Source organism: Anastrepha obliqua, chromosome 2 (genome assembly GCF_027943255.1).
Source record: "Anastrepha obliqua isolate idAnaObli1 chromosome 2, idAnaObli1_1.0, whole genome shotgun sequence".
Lineage (NCBI taxonomy): Eukaryota > Metazoa > Arthropoda > Insecta > Diptera > Tephritidae > Anastrepha > Anastrepha obliqua.
The window spans coordinates 52,932,999-52,956,095 of NC_072893.1; the positions used below are offsets into that span (position 1 = coordinate 52,932,999).

General features: G+C 38.2%; 1 protein-coding gene across 1 annotated transcript in view; it reads right to left on the reverse strand.

The window, feature by feature from the left end:
• LOC129239093 (longitudinals lacking protein, isoforms A/B/D/L-like) overlaps positions 1–23,097 on the reverse strand; it is a 147,874-nt gene that overhangs the window by 107,143 nt on the left and 17,634 nt on the right. The window lies entirely within an intron of this gene.

Consider the following 23,097-nt stretch of genomic DNA (forward strand, 5'->3'; position numbering starts at 1 on the left):
ATTTTTCTTAGATGAAACGAATTGAAATTTGCATTTGGAAATAGTTAAACTCTCTCGGAGGAGCCTGAAATTCCTTGCCAGTCTCAAGTCCAGGTCTGTAGGGCTACTACCTTGACGTCAGGTCGTAACCGGTCGCAAAAGCAAAACCAAACATTTCTTCCAGTAAAGAAAAATCTCGTGAACATAAACTCTGAGACGAACCAGGGTCGAAAAATGTGGATAGTCCGTACTAAGAGAGGAGAGCTGACCCCGAGGGAAATGGGACAAAAGTAATTAATTATAATTTAATTAAAAATTACTATTTCTATAATTTTATTACAAAATTTATCAACCTCATTTTTACTAATTTTACAAGTACTAAAATTTTGCAAAAAGGGCGTTTTTCCCATGTAATATCCATAAGAACCTTCGCCGGCTTTATGTCACCATTTAATATCAATAAATAGTCAGCACTTCGACATTTTGTGGACCACCCTAGTGCATGTGGGTACGCATGTTGCACTAAAGAGGCTCGAAAGCCCATCATTATGTGCGTATATATGCATGTGTGTGTATGTGTATGTTGCGCTAATAAGACTCCAAGGACCATTATTAAAATGTGAACGAGCACTAAGTACCCGGTGACCACAACGACAACTGACCACACAGCTGGCGGCTGACTGATCCACCACCTGAATGCAAATGTATTGAACGACATTCAAGTGCAAAGGAAAAAAGGAGAATATTGAGTGAAATGAAATTTACATGCATATGAAAAAGTTTGCAAAAATTCAAAACAAAAAAGTCCGCAAAATTCGAAATTGAAAACTTTTCGTTTTTGTTTGTGTGTTTTTTTTTGTACTTTAAATAATGCGAATTTCGGTATTTTCATAGGGGCACAGCAAGCAACACTACAAGCAGGCCATCCAATTCTCTACCAGTTGTCCTGCTTGTCCTGCAACACAACTCATTATTCCCTCTTCCTGCCGCTGCTGCTCAAGCTCTACGTGCTGACATTCCCTACGAACCCGCGCCGTTTGGCTGCCACTGCCTAACAGGGACACACGAGCAAGTTTACATGCATGCAAACACACAAAGTCCCATTTCAAAAATGTCCTTTTGCAGCACTTCGCTGCTCATTGTCTTTAATTTTCTTTTCATTAAATATTTGCTTGATGACGATCTAAATTTTTATCGTTTATGACTTGCGTACCTGCAGGTTGACTGTCCGTCCTGTGCTGGCCTAACTGTGCTGCAATGTGACAGGGTGACCGTAAAAAGCACCGAGGCACATACGTATTGATGTGTGTAGGTATGCCGGTGTGTGGTTCTGTGCAAAAAAAAAAAAACAAAAAAAATTATGTTGCATGAAATATTCAATGCGGAATTTTATACATTCGACACGCATTTTGTATGGTGTGGCAGACGCGCGAACAATGCGAGTATTTTTTGTTGTTGTCTTCTTTTTTTCTCAAATTCACTAATGCAGCCCTTTTATTGTTAGTTTGTTTACCTTTTTATTTGTACTATTTGGTGGCTGCTTAGTCCGGAAATATTTTAGACATTATTGTTCGGTCATGTCTGGCGCACTTTGCGCTGCTCTCCTGCGTTTTCGCCTAACGAGTGCGCACAGACACGTCACGCATGCGCAGAAGCTGCTTTCGAGAATTTTAAGCGCGAAGATCTAAATTTTTAGATAAATCATTTTAAGAAAATAATCGTGAGACTGCATTTAATCTTTTTTATACTTTAGTCAGTTGCTGATTTCTTTTAATATTTATAATTCTTGACAATTTTTTTTTTTTTTTTTAATTTTCAAGTTTTCATTTTTTTATCTATTGTACATGCATGTGTATGTATGTACATTCTTCTCTGCCTGTGTAAAAACACATATACGCAGCGACGATTAAAAACCGATTAATGCAAATTTACGCGCGCTTCCCCAATAGGCTAATGACGCCGTGAGCCACCAACGAGCATTAAACGCAGAAAACACGCGCGCTTGGGGTATTCACACATAAAAGGCAATTAAAATGCAGTAGAAGCTCGATTCTTGCACACACTTCGGTACTTGCGACACAATTTTTTTCCATTGCGTACTCAGTACTTGCGATGTTAGACATTTTTTACCTCGATAAATGAAACATTTTTTGATTCGGGGAAGTACCGCCGATGTCATTCTGAATTGAATCAGCTGTATAAATTTAGGGAAAATACCGTAATGCATTTGCCATTCGAAATGACAATTTTGCGTTAACCTTTGCATGCTGCGGTCTCATAATGGCAAAGAGAAAATTGACGCTGCTTACAATAAAAAAAAACTGACAAGGCGTTGTTGAATTAGTTTGCGAATCAAAGGGGTAAAAACTTATTAAAATAAGAGTGAGTACAACAGTCCATTTTTGAAAAAATTTTACAAAACAATTACGGATTTTAATTTAACAAAAGGGCAGATATACAATGCCAATGAGTCTGGCTAATTTTGGAAGCCTTTACCCGATAAAACTCTTGTGCACTCAGAGGAAACTTTGGCTACGGGGCAGAAGATCAGTAAGAAGAGAGTAACGTTTCCTGCTTGAGCAAATGCTGCTGGAAGTCATAAAGTATTGGGCTAGGGAATAAGTTCATCATTTCTATATTTTCTTTTATTTCACAACGTTTTGTTTGCTATTTGCCAAAGGATTAGTATTCATTCGATAGAACTCTTTCTGCTCTATAAAAATATGTTGATTCTATTTTTGTGTGATTTAATTTCTTATGAGTTGTGAGGCTTAGAAATGGAATATATAGGAGACAAAAATCAACACTTTCGACACCTGCTCTTCTTTGCTGACGATCGAGGTGAAAAAGCTGTAGAAGCAACTCGGGACATTTGCAACGTGAACGGTGACTTTGACGTTGATGACACGTCTCGCAGCCGAAGGCCTTCTGAATTCAATTAAAAACGTCTCACATCACTCTTGAAGGAGAATGGTCTGCAAACCAGGCGTGAAGTGGCGGAAAAAATGAACTGCGATCATAAAACGATTCTCAATCAGCTTCATTCAATGGGATTTACCGAAAAATTGGGAGCTTGAGTGCGTCATGAGCTCAACGAAAAAAGCAAAGAAATTCGCATTCAAATTACTTCTCAGCATCTCGCCTGCCATCGAGCAACAGCGCTTTTTGTATCGTATCGTCACACGAGGTGAGAAATGGTGCCTATACATCAATATGAAGCAAAGAAAGGAGTGGGTGGCTCCTTGAGAAACACCGAAGTCGAGAGTTAAGCCGGAGCTTCATCCAAAGAAGATCAAAATATGTGTTTGGTGGAAGTGGGAGATCCTGGTGCGCTGGGAAATTATCGGAAAGAATGCCACTATCAACAAGGAGCTCCACATTCCCCAACGTAATATTTTAATTTACATGAAAGAATATGGAAACTTGCACCGAGCTCGGTTTTCATTACAAGCAAGACTCGAGTTTCTATTCTAATATGAATTTACAAAAAAAAAAAAAAAATTTCGCATTTTTTCTTAGCAATTACACTCAAAGTCTTCTTTTCCTTCAAATATTTGAAAAAAAAAATGTACACAAAATCCGACATTTTCTCCTTTCACAGCTTCTCTGTGAATACCTCCACTGGTGCGGCAATTATTGCAAGCGCTAGAATTAATGCATTCGCAATTGCAAAATATATTCACCCGCATATGGCTATGGATGTGTTTGTATATTTATTTGTAGGTACTAGGTAGGTACCGTAGAAATATTGCCGGGTCGTGATGTCAATTTAGATAACTGATCATTGCTAATGCTAATGTTAATTTGGCATGGCATACATAAGTTAGCATTTAAGCATCGCGTTAAGCAGAATGGCCGCATTCATATTTATGGCAATTATGTATTTATACACAATATTTATGGGTGTGGACTGATGAAATATTCACTTGCATTTATGCGCGATTGTTAGGAAATTATTTTCCCATTTCCGTAAATACCTTAGGCTTTGAAGGCACATAATTGCATGCGAAGATATATATAAAGCGCGCAAACTAAGTAAACAGAAATAGCAGCAAAATAATGAGAATTGTGAAAAACAAAGGAAAAGAAGGCAAATGTTAATTAGAAGTCAACTTTTTAGGTTATGTCAGTTGGAGCGGCCCTATATGAGAAAGCACGAGCTCCGACTCTGAGATATAATTTACCATTATAAAGGAACTCTGTGGGATCAGACGGACATGCATCCCTTTGACTGAGGTTATAATTTCATTCGCCTGATAGAAAGATCTGCAGCTCCCAAGAAGGTTAAGAAATAATTAATTGCATAGCAGCCAACTACCACGGGAGCATACTATTTTGACCATGAGCAAGACTCCGCTGAAGAAATCCACGGGACGCAACATTCAAGCCACTTTCTATTAAACGGTAGTTAATCGTACCAGCCCACGGAGTAGCGTTCTGCGCTGGGTTTGAGACCCATCATGTAAAACCACTTTCCAACGAAAAATCAATTAACGACTTGAATGAGATCTCACCGCGATCGGGCGCAGTGTCAACTGTATGGTAACGCCGATCACCAATCAGCTCATCGAGTGTTTAGTAAGGCAATGAGACATATTATCAGAAGGAAGAAATTAGAGATCGCAATACATGAGTGATAATAAATTGAGTTGCTGGCCGTTAGGAAAAAGTGCCGAAAATGTTGCCGGAAACTTCAGCGGCTTACATAGGGTTTCAAGATCGCAGCGTTTTTCTTTAAGAACAGAGACGACGACCTGGAAACCCTACTCCCACCTACTCGATGATGGCAGCAGTGGATACCACAGAAAGAGTGAATGCACTGATCTCTCAATTGCTATCGACGGATCAGCCATTCCGACCATGAGGGGTATTCGCTCCCCCTCAGGCAATAGTGCGACTAAAGAACAACAAAGTCGCGTACCCACGACAATCGGTTCTACGTAACCGGAACGATGTGGATTTATGTCCGCCCAAGCACTGTCACTTCAGCAGCATTCCCTGCATATGAATGGGGAATGTGTATGCTGATACAACAACAACAAAGTCGCGGTACTGCCAGCTGAGCTATTCACACATTGCGCCCCAGAGCTGATAAGATGCATGCATCAGCTCTAAAGAAAAATGTAATCGGATAAAAGCCTGTTGATTTAAGATTAACTCTATTTTGTTTCTTCAATCCCCAAGCAGCGTGATCCTGCAATCTGCGCTAACTAACACGGAGCTAATCATTTGGATGGACCTTATCAGAAAAGACCCGTGAAAGGAAAATCGACACCCACCAACTCTTTGTTGATTTTGAAGCCGCTTTCGGTAACACATCAAAGAAGTTGCCAGTATTCCCGCAAAACTAATACGGCTGCGCAAAATTATGCTGACTGCACCCCTCTGAGCAGTTAATGGAAAATTATGCGGATAACACAGCCACTTTTCACAAACAACCACCAACACCCACTATCCTAGAGTTACTGTTCTGGACTTGGTGCTCCCCTGTTTTCGTAACGAGGCTCTGTCGACTGAGTCAAGGTGACATAAACTTTCCATCAGCGAGGAAGAAATTGTCTACGCATTGCCAGCTTGGTGTCAAAGCTGGCAGCCTCGGATTAAGATCCGTATGCAGAAGGGCCCACTTATCTTAAACTTATGGAATACCGGAACCGAGAGACCCTATGTTCCACCTAGGAGCCACGGAAATATAATATATATACATAAGGACCTCTCCGAACTGTTTGGTAAAAACAGGCTTCAAGACAAGGTGAGCTTCAAGACTCTCTGCCGTGTGACTTTTAAAACCTAACTCCGGAAAGAATTGTGCGAGCCGCAAAACTTAATCACTCAACTGCCCTATACTCGTATTATAGGAGCGTACAATTGACAGCGTCTGCGGATGATATTGGGCTCTTTTGGTGTCAAGAAGCTTGTCAGACATTTCATACATTCGTAATATATTTTACCAAACTAACTCGGCGTAAGGCGAATATCTCAGGCGATGGAACGATAAGCTGTATGAGCTTTACGACGCCATACACATAGCGCAGCGAAAAAAGATCCAGCGGTTTTTTTGGCTGGGTCATGTCGTCCGAATGGATAAAAGTGCTCTGGCTCTGAAAGTATCCGATGCGGCACCAGCTGGTGGTAACAGAGGAAAAGGAAGCCTCCTCTGCGTGGGTCAGTACTGGTAGAAGGATTTGACTTCACTTTGTGTGTCCAACTGGCGCCGTAAAGCTCGAAGAAAGAAACGACTGGCACGCTTTATTAAATTCGACCAAAATCGCGTATGCGGTTATCGCGCCAATCAAGAAGAGGAGGAAGTCACACTCTAACCCATTCGGCTACGGCGGTCAATCTGATAAATTTCGGAGATCTATTATGATTATTTTTTACTAATTTCTTTCGTGAATGCATAAAGTTCACATTATGCGTCTGTCTTCACAGATTGCGACTCTAAAAAAATGCCCAGCCTTGCATGCTTACAAAAAATATTCATTTTTCTATATTTTGTATGGACTTGGGAAAATTACTGCGAAAAATACTGATGCTGATCTTTAATACAAATCATTTATATAAATATTAAAGTACTTGAATTTCGCCCAAATTTCACTCTCGTTTGCACTGCGGCCAAAGCTTTCACACTGACTCCTAATTTCACGAAAATCACACACACGCACATCTAAATTTGAGTCATTCTACATTTCGTAGTTATTCGAATCGTTTCCTTATCTTTTGATCTCTCCACCTGGCTCACAAATATCCAACTTAATTGACTTACAATATGCGTTGTGTGCGCTTTCATGTCAACTCAGTGAAAACATGATGCAAACAAACACATTTTGTGTATGGAAAATAAGAAGGCAAAAAGCAGCAGCAAAAATCATTAAAATAATAATAAAAAACAAAAGCCAAAATAATAGTTTATAGCTTCGAAACAAAAGACATGGAAACTACACGGAACGCCAACAACTGCTGTGCACAGCTGATAGGCGCAGCTGATACAAGATGCTGATAAGAGAGGCGCAGCAGTGGCGCGCATGCGTGGACAGGGAGTCAGCCAGGCAACCAACCACACAGGCGCTCAACACTCATACGAGTTGGCGGACATTTGCATATACATACATACATACGTGCGCACATTTGAGCTACGTGGTCAGGCGGACAGACGCGCAACAACAAGCAGGCACGCACCTTGTGACAGTGACAACAGAAAAATATGTATAAAAAAAGGCAAAAAAAAAATAAAAAAATAAAAACAATAATAAAAGCAACGCTAATAGAGATAACAATAAAGCGTATGTAAATTTCATTTTGGGAGTAGCAACCAAAGCGCAGCTGCAGTGCTGCTGTTGCTTTTGCTGTTACGATTGCTGATGCTGCGCTTATGCCCCGAAAACAATGCGCGCACTGCTGCACAACAACAGTAACAACAAAATAGCAAATCTATTCATTTGCGAGATGCAAAAATGTAAAACAATATTTGTACGAATATTTCTAAGGCGCGTTTGCGCCGTCTGTGCCGTTCCTCTTATCGCAGATGTCAGCAGCGCCAACGGCTGCACAAACCGTCGAGGAAAAACCAATCTGAATATATCCGCGTGTTTTTGGTTTTTCTAAATTTTTTTTAATTTTTGTGCGGCAAATGCCCCGAAAACAATTGAATAGCCAAAAAACGCCTACCCTGCCGCCGCCTGCTAAAATACATACGCACATACATACGAGGAGTGTGCAACGACTCGACGCGCGCGCTGCGGCTCTACCTGTGCTGGCCGGCGCATTTATTTATACACTTATTATTAGTTTTTGTGGCAATTGGTAGCAATACCAATATCTCTTCGTACATATGTATGTATGTATGTATGCATATTTAGTATTTGTATGTCCGCGCATATGTCCGCTCTTATGAATATTTGCAAGCGGCATAGTTAAGGTGAGGCGGCACAATCGACGCTGGCTGTTATTTGTGAGCCTTTTGGCATATTAGCGCGCTTATTGGTCACTTTTGTCGAAGCAGCGATGAAAAGCTTACTTGCCACATAGGCTTCATATGTCGCTTGCTGCGTGCAACATGCGCATGGTTTTGTAGAATACTGAACTTATGTATACTTGTGTGTGTAAATGTATGCAGACCCATTTACCCGCATGGGAAAAGCTTTTGCTCTGCTTATAAACTATTTTCTATAAACTGATACAGAATTTTGAGCGACTTTCTTTGAACGAAAAGCTTCTAAAATTAAATTTTCATCTCAGTTACAACAAAAATAATCTTGTTTGCCGAAGAATGAAGGAAATTATTAGCATTTCTGCGTTCGGTATCTGTTTAGGAACCACAGAAAAAGAAGGCGAGTGGGATAAAGAACTATTTACTATTTTAGTTTCAGTAGACTTGTATGTTCTTTTGTCTAGATTTTGTCAGAGAAGATCACTAGTGAAATTTTTGGAAGGATAAGTTTCTAGAACATTTTAACGCTTTAGTGAACTTAGAAGAGCGTTATTTTCAAGCTTCTCCAAAAAAGGGTAGAAATGACTACATTTTGAGTGAGTTAAGGGGGGAGCGTGCTTTAGAGGCTTTAAAAAATCGATTTCTTTTTTTCCACAAATGTCTTCCCAAACTATCCAAGAATGTGTCCTCAAAATTTCAGAAGCAAATTCAAAATATTTTCGGAGTTACAGAAGAAATTGTGAGCAAGCGTCGAGCAGGTATACGAGCGGCCGGATCGCTCTAAGTGCGATTTCTCGGTTTTTTATTTTTACGATTTTTCCTAATTGGCGGGAAAGATAGGGAAAAGGTTAAACGTCCTATCGAAACGAGATAACATTGATTGTATTCGGAATTAAATTCTCTTCTAGTTGAACCTAAAAAACCTTAAGAAAGTTTTTAAATAATCTAAAGAATATGTTTTTCCAAAAAAAAAACATTTTTTTTTTAATTAGCGAAAAATTGTTGAATTTCTCACTTTTTGTTTAATTTTCGTGGTTTAACTAGAAGCTATACTATGCTAAAATGAAAATTTGTTTGGGATTTTGGTTTCAGGTGAAAATTGCGACCTGCATCTTTCCCGCCGCACGACACATGCACACTCGAGGCACCTCGGCAAAATGCTTGTACCAGCCATAATATGACATATTTTTTAATGAAAAAATTTTAGAAGACTGTTGAAATATATAACAATAAAACCTGCAGGTTTCGTTTCAATCGAAAAAATCGATTTTTTGAAGCCTCTAAAGCAGGCTACCCCCTTAACGAACTAAAATACCCAATGATCAGAAAGTACCGAGAATGTTTAAATAAAACAAAACAGAGTTAAGTTTAAGTTTATCTGCTTCAAAATATGACCCGTCTGAGGCAACAAACAAGTGCCAACGTTTAACCCAGTCCTCCATGCACCTCTGGTAGGCCGACGAAGGGATGACCCTCAGCTCCTTCGTCGCATTCCCTTTGATCTCCTCTATCGACTGAAATCTTTTTCCACAAAATGGTAACTTCCACTTTGACAACAAAGTCGCACGGGGCCCTCAGCTCTTTCGTTGCATTCCCTTTGATCTCCTCTATCGACTGAAATCTTTTTCCACAAAATGGTAACTTCCACTTTGACAACAAAGTCGCACGGGGCCATATCAGGTGAATACGGTGCTTGCACGATGGTATTTGTTTGGTGTTTGGTCCAATAATCCAGCACAATTTGGGCTCGGGGCGATGGCGCGTCATCATCATGCAAAATCGAAGAACTGATTGCCCACATTTCCGGCTGTTTTCCACGTACAGCATCTCTCAAACGCTTCAAAACGGTTAAATAATATTCTTTATTGATTATCTGGCCCGATGCAAGGTACTCATGGTGCCCTACGCCTTGGCAATCGAAGAAAACTGTCTTCCCGGTCGACCCGGTACTTTTTGATCATGGGGTATCATACAAAAGTATTTATCGTAAAATTCTACTAAATAATTCTGAATTAGGATTTTTCTCGATAACCGTTCACGTACGTACGTAATTAAAAATTAATAAGACTATCAATAATTTGACCGAGAAATGCAAAAAATGTTGAGGCTTTTACTATATCGCCCCAGTTGCTAAATAGGTTTCACTCTGTTCCCAGGCAATGACCATAAATTGTTGCACAGTTTTATTAGTTATGGTATTAATAACATGTACCTCTGACAGTTGAAAAAAACCTAAGTTCAGAAAAAAATGTATTTAAACAGCTGCTAAAGCTAGAAAGTTGGCGCCGATGTTGTGGCCTTCGTTTGACATTTGTTTGATATGGCAGTTTTGTGGGTTGTGCTTACAAAATCGATATCAGTGTTTCAAAGACTCAACACTGGCGTATCGAATATGGCAGGGAATTGTTGTTCTTTTTTGCTTAATAAGATTCTTTTGAAACTTGATTTCCGTGAAAATACTATATTAGAAAGCGTGCATCGGTGCTCATTTAACTCTGGGTAAAAATACCAGCAGATGAACCAACGAAGTGCTTGCTTTCTTTTATACAGACTCGTCAACATCGAAGATCGATCATACCAACCTAAGCACTTTGATGACCCACTTGAGTTCACCACCAGATGTGGGCGTTAAAATACATGGTGTGATATGGAACGATCGGTGATAAAGCGAAGAGGTGCGAACTAAAAGAGATTAGAGATTTTAGTTTTTTATATTCTTGCCCTAATCACTGATAATTCGTACCCCTATGACTTCTTCTAATGGCATTGCAAAATTATAAACTTACCAAATTTTTTTTTAAGTTTGTTGTTTTGTGTTTTTTGTACTTCATACCACAACAAAAATCATATAACACAAAGTTTCAGACTGTGTAAGAAACTTTTCAAAATTTCTTCATAACTTACAACTTTTTGAACAGAATTTACAGAATTTTTCCTGGGTATGCAGTTTTATACAAAAAACTATACATTAATTATATATATATTTTATACAATACTAAGTTGTTCGATAAGTTTTGCGGTTCGATAAGAAAAACACAATTTTATGGTTTGAAATGCACTTTTTTATTTAGTATAGTCTTCCTGAGCATCAAAACACTTGCTCCAACGAGATTCCAATTTATGAATTCCATCCCTAAAGTGAGAATCTGGAAGGACTGCAAAATACGCTTCCACAGCTGTTATGACCTCATCATTTGATGAGAAACGCTTTCCAGGCATGAATTATTTCAGGCCTGTAAGCAGATAGAAGTCGCTAGAGGCCAAATCTGGGGGAGGCTCCAACAATTCGAGCTTTAATTCATGGATTTTAGCCATTGTCAAAATGCTCTTGTGACACGGTGCATTGTCCTGATGAAAAATTTTGCAAACTGGATCTTTTTTCACGAATTTTTTCTTTCAGCTGGTCCAAAAAGTTACAAAAATATTCAGAATTTTTTGTTTCACCTGTTCCCAAGTAATACACAATTCCTTTCGCATCCCAAATAACTGGGAAAAACAAGTATTCTTGGCCGATTTCTGGATACGACCTGGTTGCGGGGCCAAGTAACCAGGTTCACACCACTCTTTAGCCTTTTGTTTTGATTTAGGGACATGGTGATGTACCCAGGTTTCAACCACAGTGATGAATTGACGCACAACATTCACTTCGAAAACGCGAAAGTCGCATTCGAATGTGGTTTTGTTCCATTGTTAGCGAATGTGGCACACAGCTTTCTGAAACCCCAGCATTGTCTCAAGTCAAAATATTGTTTACACTTCCCAATGAGTTGCCTAGGGCTTCTACGAAATCTCTTTCAGTCACTTGACGATTTTCCAATACGATTTTCTGTATTTTATCTACAATTTCTGGTCTTTTAGGCTGGTACGACCACATTCAAAATCAGCAATCCATCTCTCTGCTATTCTAATTTGATGGCAAAAAGTCCTTATACATTTTCAACATTCGTTCATAAATTTCCACTGCTCTTAAACTTTCCAAAAATAAAAATTAAATCACCGCACGATACTTGATTTTTTCCTTTGTAGAAAATACAGTGACACGTCGCTACTAGATGGCTTGTAAACAAAGAATGAATTGGCAGATTGAAATGAAACTTCAAACGCGTTTATATGAAAAATGTACCAACATAACAAAAAAAAATTGTTGGCTAGTAGCAATGCCCTCTCTTATCGAACCGCTAAACTTATTGAGCAACCTGGTAATTGGCGTGGCGCGTACACTTCTGTAAGGTGTTTGGCCGAGCAAATGGTTTTTATGAGGATCTTTTTCATGGCAGAAATTTTTTCACTCTGAGCTTTGCTATTGCCTACTGAGGGGTGGCCGCTATTAGAAAAAAACTTTTTTCTTAATTTTGCTGTTTCATGCACGGAGTTTCGAATCTACGCACTCCCGAATAGTAATCACGCATCAACCCATTCGGCTATGCCAGCCGATTCGACTTTACAACTCAGAATTTTTTGAGCTTTTTAAACGATTCAATATTCAAATTTTCCTACTGAGCTACCTTTAAAATCGAGCGTGCGCGCGTGCACATTTGTACCGTTATCGTTTTATGTATTCGAAATTAGTTTAAAGGAAATCTTTGATTGTGCATAAATATTTCTTGTGTGCAAATTTTTTAGTTATTTGTACAACTGTATAATACAGAGGGGGAGAAACATACATACATACATACGCACATACATAAATATTCACCAAGAGCTTGGAAGTAGGTTTTGTGTATGCAAAGCTTGGAGCGCAAACGCGTTAATATTGTTACCGACAGGCAATTTGCTGTTAACAAATGGCATATAGCAGTAAACTCGAGTGCTTATATGCGAGTCTATGTACATATACCTAAGTAAGGGTGTGTACCTGCACTATTACCTACGTTTTTTTTTTTTTTTGAAAATTATTGTTTGGCTTATGAATTGCCTCAGCTGCTTGGCGAAAAACTCAATGTATGCAGCTGCTTAGCGAGTTAAAGAAAATATCAAAAAAAAAACAAAAAAATTTTTTTTAATAAAAATTAGCTATTTAAAAAATGCCGCAAAAGTGTTGCATGCTGCAGTGGGAAGGTGTAGAAAGGCCATTTATTTGCATCTTATTGCACATTAGAAACGTGAGCTGTGAAATTTTTTAATTATTTCACATTTTGAATTGTGAATTTCATTTGTTTATTTGTTTTATTTAATAAACAGCAGCTTACGGGTATACGCATCAGAAAATGCAGTTGCATTGCGCCGAATGAAGACTAGAATCGAGTACGATTTTGAAAGATAAAAATTAATTGGATCACTGAATGATGATTATTAGAATGGTGTAGGATGTGTTAAAAATGTGCTGACGTCTCAAAACAGCTAAATGAAAAATTTTTTTAATATTCAAAGACAGACCCAACCTCATGCACCAACGATGAAAATTGTTCAAGTCGAGTTGAAGCTTCTGAGCATCCACTGAGTCCTTAACAGATGAGACAATATTTAAATCATCCGCGAAGAGCAAGAAATTAGAAAAAGTAAAACATTTGCTTATGTCATTGACAATAATGACAATAGAAAGAAGTGGCCCTAAGATACTTCCTTAGAGTAAGCTGCTGAATCAACGAGGTGGTTCGATAAAAACGACTTAAGGGGCCCCGGTGGTCTAGAAATTTCAAAAAATCGATTTTTTGTTTTTTCGATATTTCGAAAGTATGGTATCTTAAGATTATACCGTGAAGTTTTCATGCGGAAATTCCCAATATTATAGCTTCTACAGCCAATTAACTAGGTAGAGATCCGTCTGTGCGCTCCTCTGCCTCATACTTTAAATTCATTTATCTCGAACCGACTCTTTTCGGCCTGATGTTGTCAAAAAAAAAAAAAAAATTCCAGAAAGAAAAACTATTGAAGGAAAACCGATTTTTAGAGTGTGAAATTCAAAACCGCGCCATTTTGTCAAAGTTTTTTTTTATTCTAGTACGGGACATAGCTACAGTCAGACTGATTAGTAGTTTTTTTGGTTTTTGTGTTTCAGATAAATACATAGAAGAGCCAAAGTGGACAACACCATTCACGTCCACTTTTTGGGAAGGTCAACTTTAGCGCTATTTTTTTAATTATTAAAAGTAAAAATTTTTTTTTAATTTTTGTATGTAAAAGAAGTTAAATAAAAGCCTAAAAATTTAAATATCGTTTTTCAGTTTGTTTAGTGTAAAAAACAAATCCTGAAAATACCCTAAATTTTCGAGTTCTACACCACCGGAAGCCCTAAGCCATTGCAAAATGATGAAAGTGAAAGCCCAAGCAAGTTAATTTTTTTTCAAGAATGCCTTAGAGAAGTCAGTGTAAACACAATCAACTTAGACTCCGACGTGTGGTCAGACCGTCGCCGACTTGGTCTTTCCGTCGTAGATGAGGACGTCCTTTTTGCGAGTTCCACCAGTGCATTTCGAAAAGAGTGCATTTGCTGGAACGTTATTGTCCATTCACTCAACGTCACCTAGTCGCGCAGCCGCTGAATTTCAATGCGCTTTACTACGTCGATGTCGGCGTACAGCTCGTACAGCTCGTGGTTCCATTGTATTCGATATGCATCATTCACGCGAATTGGACAATAGATCTTGCGAAGAGTTTTTCTCGCGAAGACCTCTAATAGCCATCCATCGGTGTTCGTCAACCCTTGACTCAGCGCCATATAGTAACACCGGGAGAATGAGTGATTGGTAGTGCTTTTTTCGTGTATCGAGAGAGGGCTCTGCTTTTCAATCACCTTGTTAATATTATCACTTACAACTATTAGATCTAGCCATTTATTTCACTTATAAAAAATTCCATTAATTTGTATAAGACTAATACTTAGGAGGCTCTCTACTTAGAAGGCTCTCCACAAAGTAAAATTCATTTAGGGGCAAATATGAGACATTCACACATTTCCTGTCTTGCGCCCACTCAATTAATTGGCGCTGAAGAAAAACGCAAGGAAATGCTAACAATGCGAATAAGTACGTACATACATATATATGCATGCCTGTACAAATATATATGCCTGTATGTATGTATATGCGTATGTGCAGGCGCAAAGCTGCTGAAGACAAGTTGTGACTAAGTAGCGGAAAAGGAGAAGGTGGCGAATAGTGGCAGTAAATAAGCGGCACTTCAACTGCATGCATATGCATGTATGTTTAGATATGTGTGTATATGTATGTATTTAGATCTCCACTCATATATGCATACATATGCATACAAATTCACACACACACACACACACATTCGTTGACTTTGCACGCGCCTCAATTGCCAAGCCGAAAGTCGTGCCAGCAGCGACCTTGAATAAAAGTTTTTAATGCTCAACATCAGCGTGGCTGCTTATAATTTCTGTTCAGATTCTGTTTCTTTTTTTCTACTTATTCGTTTCTCCTTCTTTGCTATTTGCTTAAACAAAGTTACTGCCAACAAAAGCTGCTGCAGCGGCTTGTTTATGCGGTATTTATACAATAACAATTACCTGCATGCGCTTAAGTACACACACACACACATACACACACACGCATACATATAGGTGAGTATGTAATGTGAATGTATGTATGTATGGGTGTATGTGTGAGATGTCTTCGCATACGATAGCTTAGCTACAAATTATATAAATGCTAATCAGCGTTTCTATCGCATTTTCAGCGCATTGTCTCAGCGTGTAGAACTTGCTAAGCGGCTGTCTCGGCTTGCTAACTAACTGCTTACCTGTGGTTGGTTTCTTAGTTAGCTGGCTGAGTGACTGCCTCACTCATTGACTTGACTGCACTGCATGTCATTTTCGCAGCTCGTGGTTTCAGCCAAAACCAGCCCTCACAGTGCCGAGTCATCGTCAGTCATACGTTTATTTTTCCTGCTATCCCCTTGCCATGCTTGCCTTACTCCACTTTGTTGTTTTAAATGTAATGATCTTTTATTGATTTTTCGATTATTTAGCTGATTGAAATAGGTGTAGAACCATTGACATCAATTCACATCAGTTCAGCAAACTTTTTGATCTTTTTCCCGCTTATTAAAGCTGAAAGTTATTGACGAAAAAGTCGGCTAATAACAAATAAATTTCCGCGTTAACGTTCACGTAGTAGGATCACGAAGGATCTAGCGTCTTCTCCCAGCTACTCTTATTCAGAGAAGCTTGCCGACTTCTGGAGTACTGCAGCCATTTTTAAGTGGAGATCTTTGTAAGTGAAATGACGTAGGCATTACGAACGTAGTTCATTCACGCTGCGACCAAGTCCATTAGATTCGTAGCGTCTAACTGATATTTGATCAAAAATGGCGAAGAATCCCACAATCTTTGCAACAGCTCACCGTCGGTGGTGTTTTTGGAAATTAGTAACTAGACGTGTGCGATTAGAAAAGGTCTGAAAAACGACTTGCGCAATCGAGCCCAATCATAAAAGTCGCGCTAGGTTTCTTGTTTTCGTAAGTTGAAGAGAAGGCTAGCATAGCTAGAGGGGGAACTTACTTAGGATCTCGAAAATTAATGGAGATCCTAATGAGACACTAGACCATTGGCTTCGATCATCGTAAAATTATTTTTTGTGGGAGCTGTACTAATGAGTAGGAAAAATAATTTATTTAGTTATTGGTGTAGTTATTTGGTGTACGGTGAGATTGAATGATTTCATTACCTTTGCCTCATCGAGTACTTTAGTTGTCGGAGAATCTATCTATCTATCGGCGGTTAGTATTAGTCTTGAGCGAAATTTCCTTAACGGATATACCGCGCGATAGTAACAGCTATCCAGGAAAAATTGTAGAAATAGAAATAAAGATTTTATACACTAATGCTGCCCAGATTGTAATTCTCTCATCAGTTGCGGACGGTTTTCTCTTCCCTAAATTTTTTCGCAGGTAGTGGCCCACATTATGGTATCAAAACGGTACGTAAGTGCTACTTGTAGTTTATCTGAGGTACTCTTGTCATCTAACCTACCTACAGTCAGAATCATGACCGAGCTTTTAAAGGCTATTTTTGTTAGACGTTTGACCGAACTTGTCCTCCAATTTTTGCTGTGTGTCTTGATGTTGTAATACCAAAATGGGGAGATTTACAGTTGCGACTCGAATTGCCGATAAATTGGCCAACTGTGGATCAGCGGTTACTCCAATAACCGGAATCAGTTCTAAAGGAATCATGAAGTGGATCAGCGATTATGTTCGGCCTAGAACGCTGCAGAACTGCAGAGTGCTCTGTGACAAGTCCGAACAGAAAAGTGACGAACTTTCTTCTTAAACTTGGTAGAAGAGAGGTTCGGATGATGGCCGGTATTATTACGAGGCACAACCCATGGGGTTAGCATATGACCACCAGTGGAATCATTGCGAGCCCGATTTGCCTAATCTTCCTTAGAGGAGACGGATAGCACTGAGCACTTTTTCCGTGAGTGCCCTGCCTTTACTACAGCAAGGCTACGAACTTTGGGTTCTAATGTCATGAGAATGAGTAAAATTCGTTCTTCCAAACTGGAGCATATTTTTAGATTTGCCAAATAATCTGGAAAATTCTGATAGTACTAGCTATTTCTGTCTCTGTCTCTATTCTATCATAACTCTTTCTCTGTATAACTTCTCTTCTTTTCTCTATGATTATCTAGAAGAGCTTCGAATACAATGGGCTTTTTAGTCTGAGTGTTTTAGGTGTTACCATTTTCTCGGTGCTTCTTGACTCGCCTTTTTTCAATTGACTCGAAATGTCAAATCGTTTTTGTGAGAAACATTGAAATGCCGGAAATGCACTCTAGGATTTGCCAGTGTCTGCCAAGGCACGACTGCTATGAAAGAAAGAATTTAGTAGAATTTAAGGTTTATTACCCGCAATGGATATCGAACCCGGGATCCACCAAATAGTAGGCATTCCCTTTCTTTCTTTTTATTTCTCTCGCTTGCCCCAATGGACTGCTACTCTTTACGTGCCTTAATGGGCCGGTCAAGTGTCTCAAACCTAGCCTAACCCAACCTTCTATTTCCGCTATCGGCTCAACAAAACCGGTTCAATTTTATACTATTTATACATTTATTTTATTCTCACTGCGTTTTATTTGATTTCATTTTATTTTATTCTTCATTTGGAAGCTTCTATTTTTTTGCTTTAGCTTCATATTGTTTTCAAATTTCCAGCTCTTTACAGTTGATCGCTGTGATAGATTAGCCATAATCGCATACAAAAAACATGACAATTTTATTGAGTTTTAATGCATATTTATGTTATGCGATTGTGTAAGCCGCCACCGCCACCGCAACCGCCACCATCGATGCAGTTGTTGCTGTCATGCAACAGAGTAAGTGGATGCCAGGCCTGAGATATGCGCATATGAATATACATAAGAGTATAATTCCGCCAAGATCTCGACGGCAGCACTTCGTGTGCATTGAGTGGCACGTTGTTTTTATTTGATTTTTTTTTTAACTTTAAATGAATGCGTGAATTGTTTGTTGCTATTGTGATAACAAAAACACCAACTGACAGCTATAAAGAAAAAAAAAAAAGAATAAAAGGAAGAAAAAAACACCAAAAACAGAAAAGTTGAAAAAAAAAAAACAAAACGAACGAACAATCGTATGACGCGCCTCGCCCCTACACGCTGGCATTTTCGCATTTTTCCTTTACAGCGCTGCTGAGCATTTGACTGCCGTTGAGTTGAATTGAGCTGCGCTTAGCCACTTCGCTCTAAGCTGTTCTGGACCTATAACAACAGGCTGCTCGCTTGGTATGCAACGTGAAAACGTGACGTTTCGCTTTCAGTTTTGTTGCCGATGTAATCGAATGTGTCTGCGCCCGCGCCGTGCGTCTCTGTCCGCACATTTCCAAATACTTTTGTATAATTTTCCAATTTGAATTAATGCCTAATTTTCTCCCGCTCACTTCCAAGTGGTTACGATCGATTTTTTCGCACTTTTTTCATATCTATTTCCAATGCAATTTTCCCAGGCCCACCGCTAGAACAACAACAAAAACGTGTTGCAACTCTCCATACACATGTACATACACGTACTTGTATGCCATACTAATTGGTGGTTTTCACTGTTAATAGCCGCCAATGCAGTTGTGTATCGAGTGTTATTGATGTTGCTGTTGTTTTTGTTGTTGGTGTTTTGCCACCGGCTTGCGGCTATTGTCTTGTCGCAAATTTATGGCAATAGAGAATGCAATCAATTGATTGTTAATTGATAATTACATGCAGCAAAAGGCGCAATTCACATGCATACATACATACATTCATACATTCATGGCTGCTTGGCTACATAGCTGGTTAACTAGTTGGCTCGCTTGCATGCCACTCGCCGTATGATGTATGTATATGGCCGCGTGTGCGTGCGTGCATGTATGTGTAAGGCACTTATGTAAATTTGTAAATGTGTGCTGGTAATATTTAATTGCCTAGTAGGCGTATGAATGCTCATTAAATTTGCCCGAACAACTGGTTTTATTGTTGCCAGCAAATGGTAAATGAGTTTAATATGCGAGAATTCCAATGGATGATTTGCACATAGAAAATGCATGCAGTCAAGCAAATATATACAGAAATACAAGTTGACGTGAAAGGGAATAGAAGATAGATAGAATATTGGTCATAGCAGAATAAAGTGTCGCAGTGACCCTAAGTGTATGTACTATGTATTCCAGTGTATACGTGACTAACCCTGGTTGCCCAAGATGCCTTTAGGCTACCTAAAGAATGATAAAAGCTCGTTAGTGGATGGGTTGCTAAAGCTCACGATTCCTTTAGCCTTTCTGAGGAATGCTAAAAAAGACATTAGGAGAGAAAATATCAAATCACTTTACTCAGCTAAGTAATTTGTTGGTTAAATAAAACGCTGAATGAGGCCGCAACACCTCCAATGCGAAATAAGGAAATCTAACTTTACGCTCATGGGGCTCGCCCATAGTAATAGTAAAGATTTCAAGACCAAAATCCTCACGAAGATCGGACTTTTAAACAATATATACCCAGGAAGCTTATTAATGTTCAAACAAAGTCGGCACTCTGACTCAGAAGATAGACTTAAGACGTGCATCTGAGAGCCAGGTAAAACCAGATATAAACGAGTTTCCTTATCTTATGCTCACACATGTATGCTCTTTAAAAAAGTATGCAATGAGGCAATGAGACATAAATAATTAATTTATGTCTTAATAAAGGTACATAAATAATTCAAAGTTATATAAGGAAAATGAGTCGGGTATTTACTTAGTATATGGCAAGCTTTTAGTCGCGAATGGCACACATGACCAGGCTGAGGTTCTGCCAATCTATGAATCAGCCTAAAACTTTTTCGAGAGCACTTTTATAGTTATCCAAGCTTGTTAAAAAGTGTTATTCGTGTCATTCGGCAGCTTCTAGCAGCAAAAATCACAATTAGGCTTTGTTGTGAAGGGGTTAATGCATGATCAAAGTTAATGGGGCATACCGACTAGCTGGTGGGAGGAAGATCGTCAAACGTTTTCATGGCACCGGAAACATTTTGTGATCCTATTTGATCGTCTTTAGTATTTTACAAACTAGTGTCAAAGTAGCTAGTCTTACACTAGTTTGTGATCAACTAGTTGTAATTGCCCCTTCTTAGTACTAATTGTAAAAGAAACTCGGAAAGGTTTTGGAGGGCAAAGCTTTAGTTATCGAAACTTGTTTAGGAGTGTTATGACACTCGTCAGCTTCTAGTAGAAAAAGCTACAGTTATGCTTGTTGTGAGTTTGGCTAATATAGGACTAGCAGCATACCGACCAGCTGGTGAGAGTGAGATGGGCAAACGTTTTTATGGCATCGGAAATATTTTCTGATCTTATTTGACCGATTTGAGTAATTTGCGAGCTAATTTCAAAGTAACTAGTTTTAACTAGTTTGTGATTAACTAGTTGTAAAACTCCTCTCTTCGAACTATTTGTATAGGAACTTGAAAAAATGTTGGGAAGCAAATTTTTATTGGTAGTTATTGAGGATTCTTATGATGCTAGTCAGCTTCTAGTAGAAAAAACCACAGTTATGCTTTGTCTAATGCAGGACCAAAAGCAGCGAAACCACCGACAAACTGGTGGGAGAAAGATAGGCAAATTTTATTATGGTACCTCAAGTATTTTGTGGCCTCATTTAGTCATTTATAGTAGTTTACAAACTGGTGACAAGGTAACTAGTTGTGAACTAGTCTGCGACAAACCGGTTTAAAATGTCCTTTTTTAAAATTATTTGTACACAAAAAGAAGTAAAACTCATCACATAGTAAATTCTACGGTATTGCCTCAATATAAGTCACAAGTTTTAATCCGAGTAAGCCAGCCGAAAAGGTTCAAGAATTTTCTAGCAAGCATTTATAAATAGAAAAATGAAAACTAACTTTTTTCATTTTCCCACAGGTGTATTATATGAGCAAATTACGCTAAATTAATTTTCTACTCGCCTTTACGTGTCTAGCAAGTTGCGCAACATGCTTCTTATTTCATTCGTCTGGCAAATCTCTGTACCTCTCATGAAGCTTATGAAATGATGAAAACAGCCATGTTTTCCATCACATTCTTTGCCACAAGAGCAAAATTCTTTCAATAGAGATCCACGCACTTCAAGCGTCCAATAAATTCGAAAAACGCTAGTCAGATGCGACGTCATAATGAAACCAAATTTAATTATTTCGAGTTGATTTGAAGGAAATGCAACCCAATGTGGATGAGCTATGGCACTCGAAATTGAATAATATTCATTTGGAAATTTCGGCGCTTAATTGCGTGCTTTTTCAATTTAATTATAGTTTCGTACAGTGAAGTAGACTTCCCTTTCTTCTTTCTTGGTTCATTTGGACCCCGGCAATTAGTCAAAAATTTGCCTGGCCTTTAAGTCGTTTATTGTCTTAAAATAAATGTGTTTATTTTCTATTCTTCAGTTGTGTATTTTGCTTCCTTCTATTTTCTGTATTTTTTTAGATTTTTCTTTTTCTTTCAACTCCAATTTTGTTGCTGTTTCTTTTGACGTGTTATCGCTAGCGCATAAATTGACAACCGACTCAAGTCAGATGTCAAAATCTCAAATGCTGCTTGCTTGCTTGTCTTGTCTCACCTGAGAGGTGAGGTGACTTTATTTGCCGTGATCGCCAACAAATTTTCCAGTTTGATTTTAGTTTACGATACACGTCGCAGATAAAGTTGGCAGTTTGTACAAAGTGAACCAAGTAATCACGATTTGTAGATACACATACGATTTGACGTTTGGCTGTCAACAAAGTTGAGAGAAAAAAAAATACATTTTTTCTTGAAATGCCATGAAAAAATGAAAAAGAAGTAATTTGTTTGCAATTTTTCAGCAACATTGTTGCTGAAGTAATGCTGCTTTAAAAAAAAATAATATTTTTATGTAAGTAAGGCAATTAATTTTTATACATTTTATAAATAACTTAAGTTTTATAAATACATACTTTCCATTGTTGGAAACAGTTCGGTACTTTCCATTGTTGGTAACAGTGCATAGATGTAGCTGAAGAGGTAATGGAGCTGATTCATTAGGTATGCATTTGTCAAAAAGTGAAGTGTATTTCAGATGTTTTATCTAAAAACTTGCTTACTTTAATGTACTTAGAGCATGAAGGCTGCATATTAAATTCAAGATAGAACTAATCTGAATGGTATTCAAAAGTAATGCTTAAGTATTTTGCGTAATGGCGGCACGCTAACTATATGAATGGAGAGGGAAAATTTTTGGTGATTTTTTTCTTGCAAGTATTAAGTTTTAACCAAAATTCTGTAAGTAATTCAATAGTAATCAAATAGTTTTCATTACCACCTTTCAACAAATAACGTGGTATTAAAAGTAATGGAAAATAAAAGTAAGAAAATAAATTTCGCGTTAAATGCTTTAAAATCTAACCTATAAAATGTTACAGGATGTACAATTAATTTACTGATTTTAATTGAAAAGTAATTAACAAGTAATCGTTCGCAATTTGCAATCTTCACGTTCTTTTGCCGTACAACATTTCATCAATTCGCTTTATTTCTTAATAATAATTACAATGTAATCAAATGTTAATCAAGTAAATTTTTCACTATATTGTAGTCAAAGCAAAGTCCTTACACGCTTTATAAAAAAAAATTTGTTAAGTATTCAAAGTAATCTTAATGCAAAAGTAATTATGTAGTAATTCAAAATAAATAATTCGGTTTCTGGAAAAAAGTAATGCATTGTTCGAGATATCTTTATGTAGAGCGT